Raw genomic sequence first — 17,419 nt, 5'->3', positions numbered from 1 at the left:
AGGATGCTTAGAAGTTGATATTGCTTAAGGATTACACCATGTTGTGCCACCATGATGGATGTTGGGCGATCAGTGTTCATAATGTTCCACTTGTACATCATGATGCTCTATTATGGCACAAGGTGCTCTATCATGTGTGTTGCTGATGATCATGGGTTGTATGGCATGGATGAATGCTCTAGAAGATGATGCATGACGGATTGTGATTCGTTGACACCTTTCATGGGCCTATGGGCCAATGGGCTTGGCACATTAGGGTTTTATGTGTGATCCCTCAAGTATAAGTAGGGATGCATTCTAGGTCATTTTGTGTCTTAAATTCTAGAGTGATAGGTGAATCTCTGTGTAATTGTACTTGTAACCTCTGTTTGAGATCTCTAAAATAAATAATTCTCCTCTCCTTCCTGTGGACGTAGGTCACCTTCACCGAACCACATAAGTACTATGTCTTGTGCGCTTATAGTTTTGCTTACTATCTGCTTTACGTCCTAACACAAACACCTTATCCTAGGCTAGGAAAACCTGAGTTACACTATGTGGTGCCATCTGTAGGACCAGGAAACAATAGCCATCGATGAAAATCCAGTTGTTGATGTGAATCTAATCGCGAGAATTCTTTTATAAGTTCCCCAAGAAAACCTCATGTTAATACTGTGGTAAAAGATACAAACATAACAACACCCGTTAATCATGCATCTAAACAAGTCACAAATGTAGAAGAGCCCATGACCGAAGAGAATGAAATGGAGGAATATGAGGATTTCAAAAAGTAATTTTTTTTTGAAAAAACGAGACGTAGAAAAAAGAAAGCAAGTCACACAAGCTGAAAAAGATTAGGACTGCGTATCCATTCATACTTATAACTCTAGAAAATCCAAAGGAGAAAGGAGAAAATATAGACAAAGCCAGAAAAAAGGAGTTATCGAAAGACTCGACTTGTATGAGGAAAGGCTCGACGAGTTCAAGAATGAACTCAGCGAGTCATGAGCAAAAGGTCCCACTTTTGTAGGAAGGAGAACTCGACGAGTTATTGAAAGACTCAACGAGTAGGATCAAAGTTTCCGGATGTTGTGAGTTATGGAACTCGGCGAGTTGAGTCAACCGGATGTTGACTTTGACCAAAAGTTGACTTTGACCAGGGTGTTGACTTTGAATTTGACTTGAGTTGACCCTTTAAAGGTTCAAGTGTATGTAATGGTAATTAAGGAAGGTTGTTATGTGTAGGAGTTGAGAGGAGTTGATCCCGACATCAAGAACAATTCAGACACTTCACGACATTGAGGTGAGTTACCTTCCAGTAGAAGTGGATCTAAGGCACCAAGGTCGGCCCACTAGTAAGAGTTATAGTATAGATATTTGTCTTCGTGATAATTATCTGGTATGTTGTTATCTGTTATGATTATGTTCTAGTCCGATATGATGTTATGTGATAGTATGTAGTAGGGGGAATAGTCCCCGTGTTACGGTCATAAGGACCGAAGGGTAGGTCGGGTACTCCAAATATGCTCAACCGTATGTTTATGTTATGTGATTATGTGCTAGTAGAAGGGGGTGAAATAGCCCCCGTATCCGTTTGAGTTAAACCGGGGGTATGTCGGCACCTTAAAATTGCCAGACATGGTAGGTTGGCACCCCATAAATGTCAGACAGGGTAGGTCGGCACCCCAGAATTGCCAGACAGGGTAGGTAGGGCACCCCGGAATTGCCCGACAATATGCTAGTTATGTGGTATGTGGTGTGATGGGGGAAATCATTACGCTTCGTGCTTACAGATTTCAATTTTGTTTTCAGGTACCTCTTCATCGAAGGGGAAGGATCTGGCACAGTAGCAGCGCATCACACACATGCAAGATTTATGCATTATGAGATTCTTGGGATTGTACTCTGACATTGTTACTATTTTTATGATATGGTTTTGAGGCATGTGATTATGTTTTTATGAAACGATGTGACTCGATGATTTTGTTGTTATAAATGTTTTTCTAAATCATATATCAAAATGAAATTTTTGGTCTTGAAAATTGGGATGTTACATTGCGAGTCACGCAAAGCTGGAAGAAGAGTTATGCAGATCGGCGAAGTTCAGACCTCGAGTTTTAGGTAGGAGACTTGGTGCTTCTGAAGGTGTCACCTTGGAAAGGTGTCATCCAATTTAGGAAGTTCATTGGATATTTCAAGATTTTGGCCTTGGTGGGCAAGGTTTCATACCGGTTGGATTTCCCTGATGAGCTCAACCAGATCAATAACACATTCCATGTATCTCAGCTATAGAAGTGTGTAGCCGATGAGTCTACAGTTGTTCCTCTGAATGATACTCTGTTTGATGATTGCCTGAATTATGTGGAGAGACCGATGGAGATCTTAGATCGGAAGATGAAGACTTTTCATAACAAAGAGGTGCCTCTGGTCAACGTCCAGTTGCAACATCAAAAAGGTTCCGAATGGACATGGGAGCCTAAGGCGGAGATGCGAGAGCATTACCCTGATTTATTCACGACAGCAGAATTCAAGGACGAAGTCTGGTTCAATTAGGGGAGAGTTGTAACATCTAAAATTTCCAGGTATTCGCTTTTGACCCTTGAGGTAAGATTTGTTTGTAAGATTGGTCCCCAATGGCATTTTTGTAATTTTGGCCATTTCTTGCGTACGTTGGGCGTACTCTTAGTACGCAGGGCGTATGTAGCCAGGGTGAAAACCCTAATTTTTAGGGATTGGACCCTATTTAAGCACCCTTTATGGCCTCATGCACCCTCTTATCTTCAACCCCGTTCCTCACTTCAAAACCCTAAAGTGTGTGAGTGCATTGTGAAGCTTGAAGAACTTTTTTTGGTGTCATTTTGGAGCTTTTGGAATAGAAGGAAGAACCTTGAGGTTGTGGTGATTCACTCAAGGCCTTGGATACAACGTCTACATCCCTTGGTGCATCTTTTGCAGGTAAAGAGCTTCAACCTTGATGTATATTTCTTATGGATCTAATTTTAGCTCAAAGTTGTCACCTTTTTGTCCCAAACTTGATCTTTGTGAGTAAGAGATACTCTAAGATGTTTGAGTTGTCCTTTTAGAGGTTTTAGGGTGTGTTACGTCACAAAAATGTGTTATTCGTCATTAGTTTTTTTCCATGCATGAGCTAGATATTCTTAATGAGTAAAGAAGCTAGGGTTTTTGGAGCTAAGGTCTTAATAGCCATGCTAAACCATAAAGTTGGAAACTTTATGGTTAAGGACATTTTTTTTAGCCTAGATCTGGATTTTGAACGCAAGTGCTTAAGGATTAAGCATTTATTGGTTAAAGTGGTGAGCAGCCACGTACACTGGGTGTACCAAGGGGTACGTTGCGTGTACATGGTCAGCTCCCCGACTTTGGTCAATCGTGTAGTACGCCCTAAGTACTCACTGAGTCAAATCGGTTGACTCGGTTGACTTTGACATGGTTTTTTACTAGGGTTTAACCTAGAGGTATTTTAGTTATTTTAATCTATATGTTGAGTTTGTGCCATTAAATTTATTAAGATGATTGGTAGAGTTGATCTCGGAGCGGCATGCTATTCAGTTTACTCATCTGTTTGTGAGGTGAGTCTTCTAACTGTATCCATTGGTCGAACGCACCAATGTCATCCCATTATTGTGTTACTCAGAGTGATAGTTCTATGTGGTTTATATGTGATTGTATGTTGGGTTGTAATATACCCCGGGTGGGGCCCACTACAGTATGTTTAGGTTGAAATATACCCTAGGGCGGGGCCCACTACAGTATATTCAGGTTGAAATAGATCCCAGGGTGAGGTCCTAAGGCGGGGCCCATATATATTAATCGGGTTGAAATACACCCCAGGTCGAGTTTTCGGGCTGGGCCCATATGTGTATATTTGGTTAGATTATACCCCAGGGTTAAGCCCAGTTGTATTTTTGCTATGTGGTACTTTAGGGAACGCACTAAGCTTTATGCTTACAGCTTATGGTTATGGTATCAGGTGCTTCCGGTTCGAAACAGAAGGGCCCTAAGTGATGGCACACCATCCTCCCCTCATGATTTCCGCATTTGAAATAATTTTACTATGATGTTTGAATATTATGACTCAGTGTTGATTTTGAATAATTAATGAATGATTTTATAGACTTTTAAACGAAAAATTTTACTACTGTTTTCAGGACATTACATCGATTGAGTGAGTAAAGATGAAGGAAGTAATTTTAATATGAATACTAAGGGTTAAGGTTTAATAAATGAAAAATCAAATCGCTTTTGTTGCTTTCCTTCTCTGATATCTCTTATCTTTTGTTAGGTCCAAAAGAAACCCATGTTTATTGATGACAATGAATTTAATCAAAAATAGATGAAAAAAGGAGGTGGGGGCACAAAAAGTGTATGAAATGGATTGGAAGATGATGTCGGTCACTCCAAATCGAAGAAGGCTCCAAACAGCCTGGTATTGAAGCCACAGCTAAACCATGTAATCTGGCAGCTCAATACTATGCATTGTTCATTTAGTACATGAATTAAGGTATTACAAAATAGGTTGCTCTGATTAATTTTATGTCATTTTAGGCAATTAGCTAATGAGAAATTAAAGAAACTAATGAAGAAAACAATGCAAAAATGTGAATTTTGAAGTGTCACAACTAGGAATTCTAGTGCTTTTGTAAACATTAACAATGACGACTTTTGTGATTAAAATTTGAAAGCAAGTATGATGCTTATCCAATGACAAAAAAAAAGTCCATCAAACACTTTATACAAACACTTTAAATGGTCAACAAAAGATTTGGAAACCCTAAAAATCCCGGTTTAAGTCTGTTATGGACTAGGATTTCCTTATTAGGCCTAATGGACCAATAAGTTTCCAATTTGACTATTTTGGGCTTAGGACCCTTAAATGGGCCCTAATTGGACCGACTTTCATAAAACTTAACATTTGGGGCCATAATGAATCCAAAATGAATTGGTTTACCTTAATGGGTCTTGTTGGGCCATAACAAACCTAATTAGCCCTAATGGGCCACAAACCTAACCTATCATACAAAATTTGGGCCGTGAACATTAATGAGAGCCTAATGGGCCAAAAACTTCCATGATTGGGCCTTGTATTTTCAAGAGTATTCAAATTGTGGCCCAACATAACTCTTATCCCCTCTCCTCATCTCATTCTCGGTTTTAGAAAAAAATGGTTAAATAGCTTAATGCATGACACCTCAATGTTGTTTGGAGGATAACCAAGCCATTTACACACCATGTAACAACATTCATATATCTCCATGCAACACTTGTCTCTCCTTTCCTTATTCTTCTAAATTCTCAGCCATAAGGCCTTCCCCCACCACCAATTCTCATTTCAAGCTTAGAAACACATTCCTCATTCCTCTCATACCTCCTAAAGAACCCAAGGAAAATTTCACCACTTCTCCTTCCAAAAATTCATGAACTAGGGTGTTCACCAATATTTTTCATCAAAGATCATCATCATTGGTAAGATCTCACAAGCTAAGTTGATTTACTACATCTTTAAACTTAAATCACTCCTCTTACCACCTGAAATTCGTGACCATGCTCCCTAGAACTCATCAAGATTCGAAGATCACTTCAAGAAGCTAGCTAGAGTCATAACTTACACCACCTTCTTCGTATCTTCATCAAAACCGAAATCCAAACCCCAAGGTGAGTCCATACCCCTTGTTTTCGGTTTTCATATGATTTTGAGGGAGAATACAAGTTGCTTTGTGTAGATCTATGTGTATATGCATGACTATGTGTGTTTTCCATGAATTATTTGGTGATTATGTGTTGATTACTTCATTAATCTAAAAATATGTTAAGAACTTGAAGTTTATCACTTGGATCTTCATAAGAACCTTGAGAAAAGTATGTTTTATCACATATATTACATATAAACTTGTAGATCTGGGAATTATACACTTAGGCTAATGGGAGTGGTAGCATTCCTAGCACCTTGCCATGTAGGATTTTTTTTATTGACACATAGATTTTTATATTGCCAAGTAAGCTTAGAATGTATAGGTTAAAAAGATAAGGATTTTTAGTGAGAGGATTTTAATAGGCTTTGTTTTGAAAAAAAAAAACAACCCCAACCAATCACAGCCCATCTTTTTCTTCTCACTTCTCCTGCTAGAGTGGCGTTTCTAATTTAACGAGTCCCTTAGCGACTCATAGGGAATGGTTTTAAAATTTATAGCGTGGTTTTGGTGAGAGGGTGCCGAGTCCACTCCCTCAAGCCTTAAAATAGCAAAAATGAGTGTTGTGCTCAAAGATCTATAACTTATACTCAAAAATCAGCTTTTGACAGGAATGTTTTAGCCCAATCGAACTGTTTTGACCCTCTTAATGGAAGTATTTTTCAAAACTGTTTTACATGGATAAATTTAAGATTTATAACTTTAAAATGAATACTCTCACGTTTTCATACGATTTTTCTACAATTTTTGGGGAATTTTACAAAACTGCCTATCAGATTTGAAATAATTTCGGACTAGCCTGTGAAGGTGAGCAATTTCATACTTGTTAGAAGCTATTAAAAATTATGAGAAACATTGTGAACAAAGTAGACAAAATTTCCAAACTTCCAAAATTTACGGATCCAAATTTCGACTTACGATGATTTTTCTACAAATTTTCCAACAACTAGGTTGGAAAAGCTCAAAAACCAGAAAATATGTATTTTCACAAAAATCAAGCCAAGAATGATATTTTTGACAAAAATGGGTTTTAAAATGTTATTTCTACCACAAACTAGTCATCAACACAAGTTTTGAAGAAAATGGAGACTAAAGTGTATTTCTTACAAAAATTGGGCCTTAATTGTAAATTTTTGGCTTATTGGGCCAAGAACGTCATTTTTACAAAAAGTGGGCTTTTATGCTATTTTAGTGAATACTTGAACCAAAACCAACGATAAACTAACAAACGGATCAATTTGATCATTTCTAGGTTATTGGGCCTTAGTGGCCCATTTTTATGTGTGATAGGTCCTGTATACTATTTATATATTTATTGGGCGTCATTGACCCATTAACATATGCGACGGACCTTGGATACTATTTGTGTGCTGTTTGGGTCTGTAAATACCTTACATATGAAATGAGGCTTTGTTGTCCTTTCATATATATTTCGGGCCCATGTTATATAATCTTATTCCAATTGGGCCTTGAAATGACTTACATGTTTAGTGATGCCTTAGTGGTTCACTTACATGGTTCATTGGGCCTGTAATGAGTTTATACTTTTTCTTCGCGTAAATTCGATTAAGGATCTAGTGAGTTTTGTCGGTTGGTACCTATTAAGTGTACGATCGTAGCCTGTAGTTATAACCAGATTCTCCTGGAGGGAGAGCGGGGATTTGTGTATAGATCTATAAGGGGATGACACCCCACACCTGAGCTGTTCGCTACAGTTAGACTAACTCAGTTTAGGGTGACAAAAACCTTATAATCAAAAATCAAAATCGGCGTCCAACAACGCCAAGACAGGCGAAATTGTCATTATTTAGTATGATTATGACGACTCACTTAGAGGAATTAATGTTATGAAGTTTACGGAAGACCATTCTCTTTTCTCTTGGATTACTCGGAAACAGTCTCGTACTGGTACTCAAACTCGGGGGTTGGTATAGCAGCTTTCTCTTTTACAGACAACATCAGGTTGTTTGGGAACACTCTCTTTACATGCTCATTACATTCCCTGTATATTCTCTTTACCTCTTTTAGTCAAATAAACAAAAACATACATGCATTAATACAAGATTTGACACAAACATACTAAATAGTTTGCAGAAAATATTAGATTTTCTGGTGGTTTTCAAAGTTATACAAATCATTTTGACAAACATGCTTATGAACTCACCAACATTATATATGTTGACGTTTTTCAAAATAGCTTGTATTCTCAGGAAACCGTTGAAGCAGGATGAACGGAACAAACTAACGGATATTGTGTTATATTTTGTTTCATCATACTCTTACTATTTTGGCATGTAATATTCAAATACAATACTCGATGTAAACAATGAATGTTTTTATATTACATGTATGATGATGATGATGTTATGTTTCAATTATATATTATGTAATGATATTTCAAGATGAAGTCACTCACAAGTCCCCGGACATTTCCACCGTCTGGTTCAGAGGTGTGACATGAAGACAAATAAATGTTGTTGGTTAAACAATGGCCAAACGGATAAATGAAGGTAAATAAATATTGTTGGATAGATCGACCAGGCTAGGATCAATTTTTTTATTTAAATCAATAACTCATAGAGACTATCAATCATTCATTAATTACTAACTTTGCAAGCAACTCTTTTCCATTAAGTTTTACTCGTTTTGCTCCTTCTAGTTAAATGACAATAAATTCCTCTTTATATTTCCATATTCGATGGACGATTATTTTGTGACCTTTACTTACATTATCATTTAAGGTGCTTAAGATATTTTCCATCGCATCAACGACTGGTGGACTACGTATCAATCTGACTTACACCATCCGTTATACCCACAATTAACCATTCTAATGGTGGATGTCACGTCATCACTACTAACTACCACTAGTATGGGATACCCAACACTAACAACTCCACTTCACATCATTTTTTTTTTATTTTTAATTCCGAATACAATAAAATTATATTTTTTCTGAAAAAAAAAAACATTGTTTTTCTTTTAACTAGTTTTTTTTATTAATTATAAATATAAAAAGACAACTTCAAAGTACATTACTTAATTAACCTAGAACTTGAAAAAAAAAACATTACATTACATTACTTAAATAACCTATATTTAAAAAAACAAACAAACAAACATAAGTAAAAAAAACTAATCTTCGGTCATGTTGAGTTTATACAAATGCTCTGCGACATCTTCTCGAAGATTGAAACACGTTTCGTTGTTATGAATTTCAACAAATCGTGATAAACATTCTTTCGTTCCAGGTACGAACTCTCCAAGCTGGATGCCTCCGTCGTCCAGATCATACATGGAAATCGCTCGACCTTGATCTTCAATGATCATATTATGCATTATAATACATGCTTGGACGATTTGTTTAATCATTATCCAAAAGTCGTGTTGCATGTTTCACTACATGTCATGTCTACTTGAGGACTCCAAATGCCCTCTCGATATCCTTCATCGTTGATTCCTGCCTCTTTGTGAATAATCCAGGTATATCCCATCACAAAGGAAGTGTCACACCCCCAACCCGGAACGGCAGAAACATTCGGGGGCGGAGGACGTCATGTACAGTATCATAACAATGCATAATAGTAAACAAGTAACAACATCATCCATTGCATTAAATAGTATAATTTAATAAAAGTGTTTTCTGTATAGTTGAAATAATAAGACACCAAAATGAATAATCAAAATAAGGACGAGTCTGAAAGTGCTCCATCTTCTCAAAATCTGTCATCGGTATCTGTCTACTGGTGCCCTGAGAATACAAATTATTTTGAAATAGAGGATCAACATTTAAGCTAGTGAGTTCATAAGTATTTTAGTGTTAATTATTTGTATGGCTTGATGAAAAGTGTTTGTAAGTGTTTTGATGAAAAGTTTGTAAGACTGTTTGTAAGAGTTTGAAAGCTCCTAGAAAATCCTATATTTTCTACTAATATGGAACGTAGTCTTCTACCAAGATCCAATTGTTTTGTATGTTTGTTTCTCGTAACATGATGTAATGTAGTCTTCTACCAAGACCCGACTGTTTTGTATGTTTGTACTTGAAATTGTATGTAATGTGTGGTTTCCCAATGTTTATGACTATCTTTTCTAGAAAGTAGTTTCATTACTTGTTAAGTGAGAATATCACTATATAAATGAAATGAGAAAAATGAAAGTGTACAGTAATGTTGTAAAAAGTGTACTTACTGAAACACTAATTACCTTAAAACCAGTTTGTTAATTAAGGTTTACATGTGATGTGGTTATAACCATGCTAAATCGACAAGCAGTTAACATGAAGACCCTCCGGCGCCGAAAGTAAATGTGACATTTGTCACTCCTGACCTTTCAGCCAACTGTAGTGAATAGTCATGATGCGAGCTTGTCAGTCCCGTATAGATCTATACACACAATGTCTGCTCTCCCTCTATGAGACTCTGTTTACAAAACGTGACACAACAAACTTGTTGTTGTGCCATGAAGTAGACTCACATTTAGGTTATCTTGTTCTTGAAAAGTATGAATGTTCTTTTCTGTACTTGTTATTGTTTGTTTGAACCGACCCATGTATGATCTGACTTTTGTAATTACTGATTTATGTAAGTTTCAATGTTCTAGAAATAGTAAGTAGTAATTCTCTAAACTATACCTATTATAGTTTACTAGTAATTTCTGTAGTTTGAATGAATAATCATGAATGTGTACCATTGCTACCCAACGACATCGAACTGATTGGTAGTACTTTTTATATCCACATACATATACATAATATATAACTAAGATTTAAACGACCCTCGAACAGACAACTGATACCCTAAGTCCACATCCAAACAGGGAAAAGGAAATAAAGCGAGTTGTTAGTCCTAAGCCCTTTAAACATTACTTATATAACTATATCTACATAGACATGCTTTTGACAATATTTATAAGTTTAGAAAAGGAGTTTTGTGAAATATGAAAAGAGTTTAACATTTAGAAAGCATTAATGAAATGGTGTCAGTTTATAAAGTGATTTGAAGCTTTTTGTTTGATAATACATTTGATATATAAGAAATTCTTCAATTTGTAGTTATAAATCACTTGCGATTGATTTTATAACTAACATGTTTTCTACTTGTATCCCCCTTGCCCCATAAAAGCATTTAAAATCATTTAAAAAGGTAAGTTAATGGGTATGAACTCACATGCAGTGAGTGATTCGGATGAAAGATTGATATAGAATGCTAAGTGTGCCAAGTGATATACCGAACATAAACAGAACCTATTAAGCATAAAATAACACATATATGAATACAATTATTGTATATAAAAACTAATCTTGATAAGGAACCACCTTAGGGACTAGGAAACACTTATATTGAAGTGTTACAATCACATATGATTGCATACAAGGGGTATATGGCCATATATTGGAGTGTACGGCCAGAATGGTATGTTTTATGTGTGTGTGCAGCCAGAGTGTATGGCCCAAGTGGGTGTGCGGCCACACACTCATGGTGAAACATCACAAAATGTGTTTTAAAGTCTTATGAAGCTTCTAGGGAATGTGTTTTGACCCATGCTTAGCCTTAAGGCACTACTAGAAAAAAGGCCTTTTACGACGCTCATTGCGCGTCGTAAAACGTTCAGACGACGCGCAAATGCGCGTCAAGGAAGGCCCTGTCATAACGAGAGACGACGTGCATTTATGACACGCATTGCGTATCATTAAAGCTGTTGTCAAGAAAGGACATGTCATAAATGAAGACGACACACATTTTTGCGTATCGTAATTTTTATTTTTAAAAAAATTATTTTTAGATTTACTAATTTTCAAAATAAATTTGCATTTCATGTCTCATAATAGAAAATAAAATACCTTATACAAAAAATACAATCCATTGCACAAAAGTTAATGTCATACAAAATACAAAATAAAATACAACAAATAAAAAAGATAATTCATTGCACTAAAATGTCAAATACAAATAATCATTGCTAACTATATAACCTAATACTACATTGCTATTAAAGGACATCATCATAACTCACTGAAGGTCTTGGAACAATGTTCTCGTCATCAACTCTTACACCAACCTTGCTTTAGTAGATGACTTTCACACAATCAATTTCAAACAATTATACAAATAATCATACGTGGCATACAAGATATCAGAAATTTATAAGATCATCCAACCAAAATAAAATAACATAAAAAAACATACCTGTTATATGGCAGTGACAGCGGGATTTCTCCGGGTTGGCTTCAACGTTGGTCTTCCGATGGTGGCTGGTGGTCACCGAAAAACAACACATCAGTAAAAAAACAAATCAAAGCATCCTTACCTGTTCTGTGGGCAGTGGCCACCGGATTTTGGGGGTGTTCAACGGTGGTCCTCCGGTGGTGGCTTGTAGTCACCGGGGATATACTGGAACACAACAACAAACTTCAACAATTGTATACCAACAAGAAATTACTAACCGTAACTCTATATGGATGATTGCTTTTATGAGGATAAACCTCAGCACCAACAGAAAAGCACTCAATACATAGATCAAAATCAGAGCAACAAGCACTCAACACAAAGAAGAGGACCTAACTTTAACTTCATGTAATTTTAGTTAATAATGGAAAAGAATCCTCTCCCTTTGTTACTTCCTTTTCCACAACAGCTCCCTTTGTTTTTGCTTTTTCACCAACACCAGACTTCTCCCCCTTTTCTTTCTTTCCACTTTTATCTGCAAACATTATTAAAATTAAATAAAATAATAATAATAATAATAATTACCAACCGTTTTGCTTTATCACTAAATATTCAGAGGTTCAGGGTTTTCAGGGAAAAATAATAATGACCTGAAATTTTTGTGTTCTTCAACTTTTCAGTAAGTTTTTTTGCTTCAGCTTCTTCCTTAAAAGCCCAGTCAACTCGGTCAGCTTGACTGCCAGCAAAATTTATTCCGGAAAAACTCCACTTCATCTTTCTGTACACGAAAAAAAATTAAAAAGAAATATTTTTAATATTGAATTTTTGTTATTGATAATTAGTTAATTACCAATTCCTTGAATAATGGAACAGGGGTCCCAATTTTGTGGCCAATAGGTATGAACTCCGAAGGGGTTTTGGCCTTTTTGATATCTCCCTTATCATCACAGAGGGATAGTTGAAGGGGAAAATTGAGCTGCTTGAGGACCTGTGTATCAATAAAACAAATAGAAAGAACTATTTGAAGGGGTAAAAACGGTATTTTATAGATTAGAAACAGATTAGTGGGAATTTACTTGCCTCAATAGAAAACGATGGCATAAAAGGTTCTAGAAGGCATGCAAGAAGATAGACGATTCCCCTATACCTTTATCTTTATCTAAATTCACTCGATTGAAATTCCCTTTGTTTTTCTTACTTTGACTTGTGATACTTGCTAGAGCAGAAGAAGCAATCTCATTGGCTCCATAAGTAATGGAACTCAAGATTCCACCAGATGATGATCTACCAAGTCCTTTAACATATAGAGGGGATAAAATCAATCTTTTAAAAGGATGACCCCTCTGGTTGATCTATCACCTCAGTCCACCTTATAACCCATTGGTGTAAAACTTGCGCCCAACCTGCTGTTATGAGTCCAAAGCAATATTCAGTAGAAAACTCAAGATTCAAATGAATCGTATTATGCACCTAGCTAGCTTGTTTAGCTATACATATAATTAAACAAATTTAAAAAGGGTACATAACGAGTGAACATACTGCCAACTAGCTATTAATTTTAAAGACTATTGCATGTGTCGTGTAGTGTTAATTTAAAACAGATAGCAATCAAGTGAAACTCCATCATATCAGCAAAGATTGATTAACTTCAAAAAGTGAATTTAAGTTGCATAACACTAGTAAAGTACATAAGATGTATCAGAAAGCTAAAAGAAAAAGGTTGAAAGTTACATGTTCATTATTTCCCTCCAGCAACCATCCTCTTTCGTATTGCACACATAGCACTTTTTCTTCTTTGCATGATGTTGTACAATAAATACATCACAAATTCCAAATAAGTCCCCTCCCCTCCTTGTATGTATTTATACCAATATATATATATATATATATATATATATATATATATATATATATATATATACATATATATATATGCATATATATAGATATATATATAGTTAGAGAGAGAGAGAGAGCAAGAACCTGTTGTGCCTGAAGACAGGCATATTTCCAAAAATGCCATTGCACAACAAGGTGGATTGCAACCATTACTGGATTCCAAAAATGCCCTTGCATGACAACAACCTTTTGTGCTTGAAGACAAGCATATTTCCCTTGGACGCCCTTTGCAAGCCCAACCGGATAACAGGGTGACAAGGGCAATATCGGAAGGAGGAGCTAACAAAAACCATGTGTTAAGAGTTAGAAACTTAGACTTCACAATGAAGATTACCTCTCTCAATTCAGCTTCGATTTTGTCTCTTTGCTTTTCAAGCTCACTAATTTCAGCTCCCAACTCCTTAAAAATGTTCTAATCTTCAAATTAAGGTAATAGAATCTAATCATCTAAAGATAATAAAATAAATGTAATAAACTTCCAAAATGCCATCAAACCTTCTCAATTTGGCTGACTTCATTGCTTCTAGCTACACGAAAAGTAAGGGCTTCGTTTTTCTCTTCCCTACCAACACATCAGTGAGGTCAAGAAAAATACACTTGTATAAATTAAAAACAAAGTCAAAAGAAATGATAAAATAATTACCTCTGTCCAAAGTTCGCATTTTTGTTTTGGAGGCCGAGTTATGAAGAGATTCTACTAGAACTTTTAATATATCAACCTGCACAATAATTACACAATCATACAAAATATAATCAATTAATCATTTAATAAACTAGATGAACCATACTCTCTGAGCATGAGTCTCTATTGTATCCCCATATCTCAACAATCATTTCTTCAGTAAAAATGACTTCAATCTGCAGCACAACTAAATATGTGTAACAGGTTCTTCTATTTCTTGCATCAGAAAAGGTGTGTTTTTTCACATATGGTTTCCTATTAGGGTTTATTGTTGTATTGATTTCATCAACAGCTTAATCATTAATGATGCAGTGCTTGTTGCCTCAGAAGAATTGTCACTGGCTTCATGTGCAGATTGCTGGCATTTCATTCTATTCAATCGTTGATGTATTTGTGAGATTTCAAAATCTATTCTGAGGGCAGATCACACAACAAAGAATAGATATAAAATTAGCTTAAAAACAAGAAATTCAACATATTTTTTTACAGTTTTAGACTCTTGCCTCACCTACCGTGCTATGTCACCAGTTTCTTTAAGCCCAGTGATTGCAGTTTGAGCAAACTGAAGTAATTCTTCCCTTCTTACCTGAAACAAGTTGTGGGGCATACAAAAGTCAACCCTGTAGATTCTCCAAAGTAAAAAGTTTTGAAGTGATGATATTATTATTATAATTATTAATTACCAGCATTTCAACATCATAAAGTGAGAATGCTTTTGCCAGATCTTGAATACTTTTCACAACTACATCATGGACTTCCCTCCCTCCTGCTAGACACAATCTAGACAATATGAAGAAAAATGAGAACATGAAAAAGGAACAAAAGAAAATAATCAAAATAATGAGAGAATTGTTACCCAAATATTTCGTGAATTAACAAAATTTCCTCATTTGGTGCTCCAAGAATCTGATTCAGACAAAAGAGTGAACCTGCGGTTAAACTCCATGAATCAGCAAATACAAAACAATTGATATGGTGTTGAAATAAAATTTAACTACCTACATATTTCCTAATTTATTTTATAGAAAATAAAACTTCCAACAAAAATTTATTAGCTAAAGACCTATCATATAGCTTTCTAATTATAGTTTATCCATAAATACCGAGTCATTGTACTTCAAAAATTGTTTCACTTGGGTCATTTGATACAAAACAGTTTGACTTTCTATAGTTATTTCATAAACATTTTGGTTTAATACAACAATACTAAACCGATTGCAAAGCATTACTTAGAAATTAATAAACTGATAAGTGATAACCGACGTTCAATATTTCAATTACAAACTGAAGATTCGACTCAACAAACTGATTTCGGCATTCAATTACAAATTGATCCAACGCATGGATAGAAGACTTGGATAACAACAATTAATCGATTACTTACTTGATTAGAAGTCAGAAGAATAAGCAAGACTGTAGGAGCGCATAAATTGATCCTTCACAGAATCACATCAACCCTGGGACCTCGCTAGTCGATGTTGTCGTTAAGGCGTGAATCGTTGATGATTTATGTGTTCTGCTGCGATCGATCTATGTCGCCTTCTCGCGTGTGAGTAAGTGAAAAATTGGACTATCTTTATTTTTAGCCCCCCTGAAAATAATGGGCCGCCCTTCTTGCCCCTCCTTGTCACAGGTCATGACCCTTCCAATATATTTGACTCGTATGGTCCAAAATACCCCTGACTTCTCATCACTTCAGTTATTGGGTTTCATATCATGATAAAATTCCAGAAACCCTATCTCTCCCTTCCAAAATCAACGGTTTCAAATCCATATTACTGAAGATGAACTGAAGATGGCGGAGATTTTGCCCTAGATCAACGGTGTTAGAGGAAGAAACAGAGGAAAAGGTAGCGAGTGTGGATGGAGAGGCGTGAATGTGGTCTAGGGTTTGAACATACCCATCGTCCCAATCTTTCTTTGTCTTAAATGAACAAAACAGGAAAAGGAATCTGAAAAAATACTCGATGATCCAGAGTTGAAAGAAGTTCAAATGGAAGATTGATTGTTTGAATACGCTCAGTTATTCCGAACCCTCGCACGTACTGGGTTGAGAGAAAACGAGAGAAGCGGAAGCTTGAAAGAAAATAAAACCCCTAGCACGTGCTAGAGAGAAGGGAGGTGGCGATGGCTTAGGGTTTACAGAGAGACGGGAGGTAGAGAATGAAGGGAGATCTAGAGGAGAGAGTATCAGAGAGGGGAGAGTGGATTGCAAGGATGAAAGATAGATAGAAGATAGAAAAATCGAGGCGGGTTTTCAAAATTTTGGGGATTTCGTTTCACCCCTTGTCTACTAAAAGTGTGTTTTATTAAAAGATTATAAAGCGACAGGTACAGACGACGTGCGTTTAAGATAAAGTGCCCTCCGTGTTTTTTTTTTTCCTTAAGACACTAAATTAAGGGCACGCAATAATGCGTGACGTAAATCCTTAAATTTTTTGGAGAGATAACACTATTTTAAGGGCACGTCCTTTTGCGTATCATTAATCAATGCGTGTCGTAAAAAGCGCGTCATTAAAGGTCTGTTTTCTAGTAGTGAGGGAAGTTGGTTACCATTTTGGACCTTAAAAGAGGTGTGTATGGCCACATAGGGTGTGTACAACCGTACACCCTTAATGATCTTGAAAAATGGTCGATTTTATGTTTAAACATCAAGAGTTTCTAGCATATAACAAGCTATGGAAGGAATACTCACAATCTGGAAGCTTGAAGGGGTGTTTAGAGTCTCAAAAACTTATTGTGTGTTCTTGGTGTTCTTGAAGATCTAACCAAAAAGAGGTATATTTCATGGATGAAAATATGGATCATCACTTGTTAAAGCATTGTATTAACTATCAATGAAAGGAACACTTATTTGAAGATCAAGTGAAAATTCTTGATGATACTTGAGAGAGAATCCGATTTCTAGGCTTGGAAGTGTGAAAAGGGGTTAAAATGACTAAGTGTCATATATATATATATATATATATATATATATATATATATAT

General features: G+C 35.9%; 1 long non-coding RNA gene across 11 annotated transcripts; it reads right to left on the bottom strand.

Annotated features, from left to right (window-relative positions):
- Positions 1-12,932: 12,932 nt before the first annotated feature.
- Positions 12,933-16,725, bottom strand: LOC111888036 (uncharacterized). 11 transcript variants are annotated; one of them, XR_008230245.1, is made up of 10 exons: positions 15,817-16,725; positions 15,289-15,361; positions 15,116-15,212; positions 14,945-15,018; positions 14,539-14,845; positions 14,394-14,469; positions 14,246-14,312; positions 13,835-14,167; positions 13,583-13,641; positions 12,933-13,257 (listed from the first exon to the last, which is right to left on the bottom strand). It is a non-coding gene; the product is annotated as an uncharacterized LOC111888036 (long non-coding RNA). The 11 variants fall into 11 exon arrangements; XR_008230237.1 differs by having other exon boundaries at positions 13,835-14,029; XR_008230243.1 differs by having other exon boundaries at positions 13,835-14,312; positions 14,539-14,840; positions 14,941-15,018.
- Positions 16,726-17,419: the final 694 nt, after the last annotated feature.

This window comes from Lactuca sativa, chromosome 2 (assembly GCF_002870075.4).
Source record: "Lactuca sativa cultivar Salinas chromosome 2, Lsat_Salinas_v11, whole genome shotgun sequence".
Taxonomy (NCBI): Eukaryota; Viridiplantae; Streptophyta; class Magnoliopsida; order Asterales; family Asteraceae; genus Lactuca; species Lactuca sativa.
This window is presented reverse-complemented; position numbering and strand designations above follow the sequence as displayed.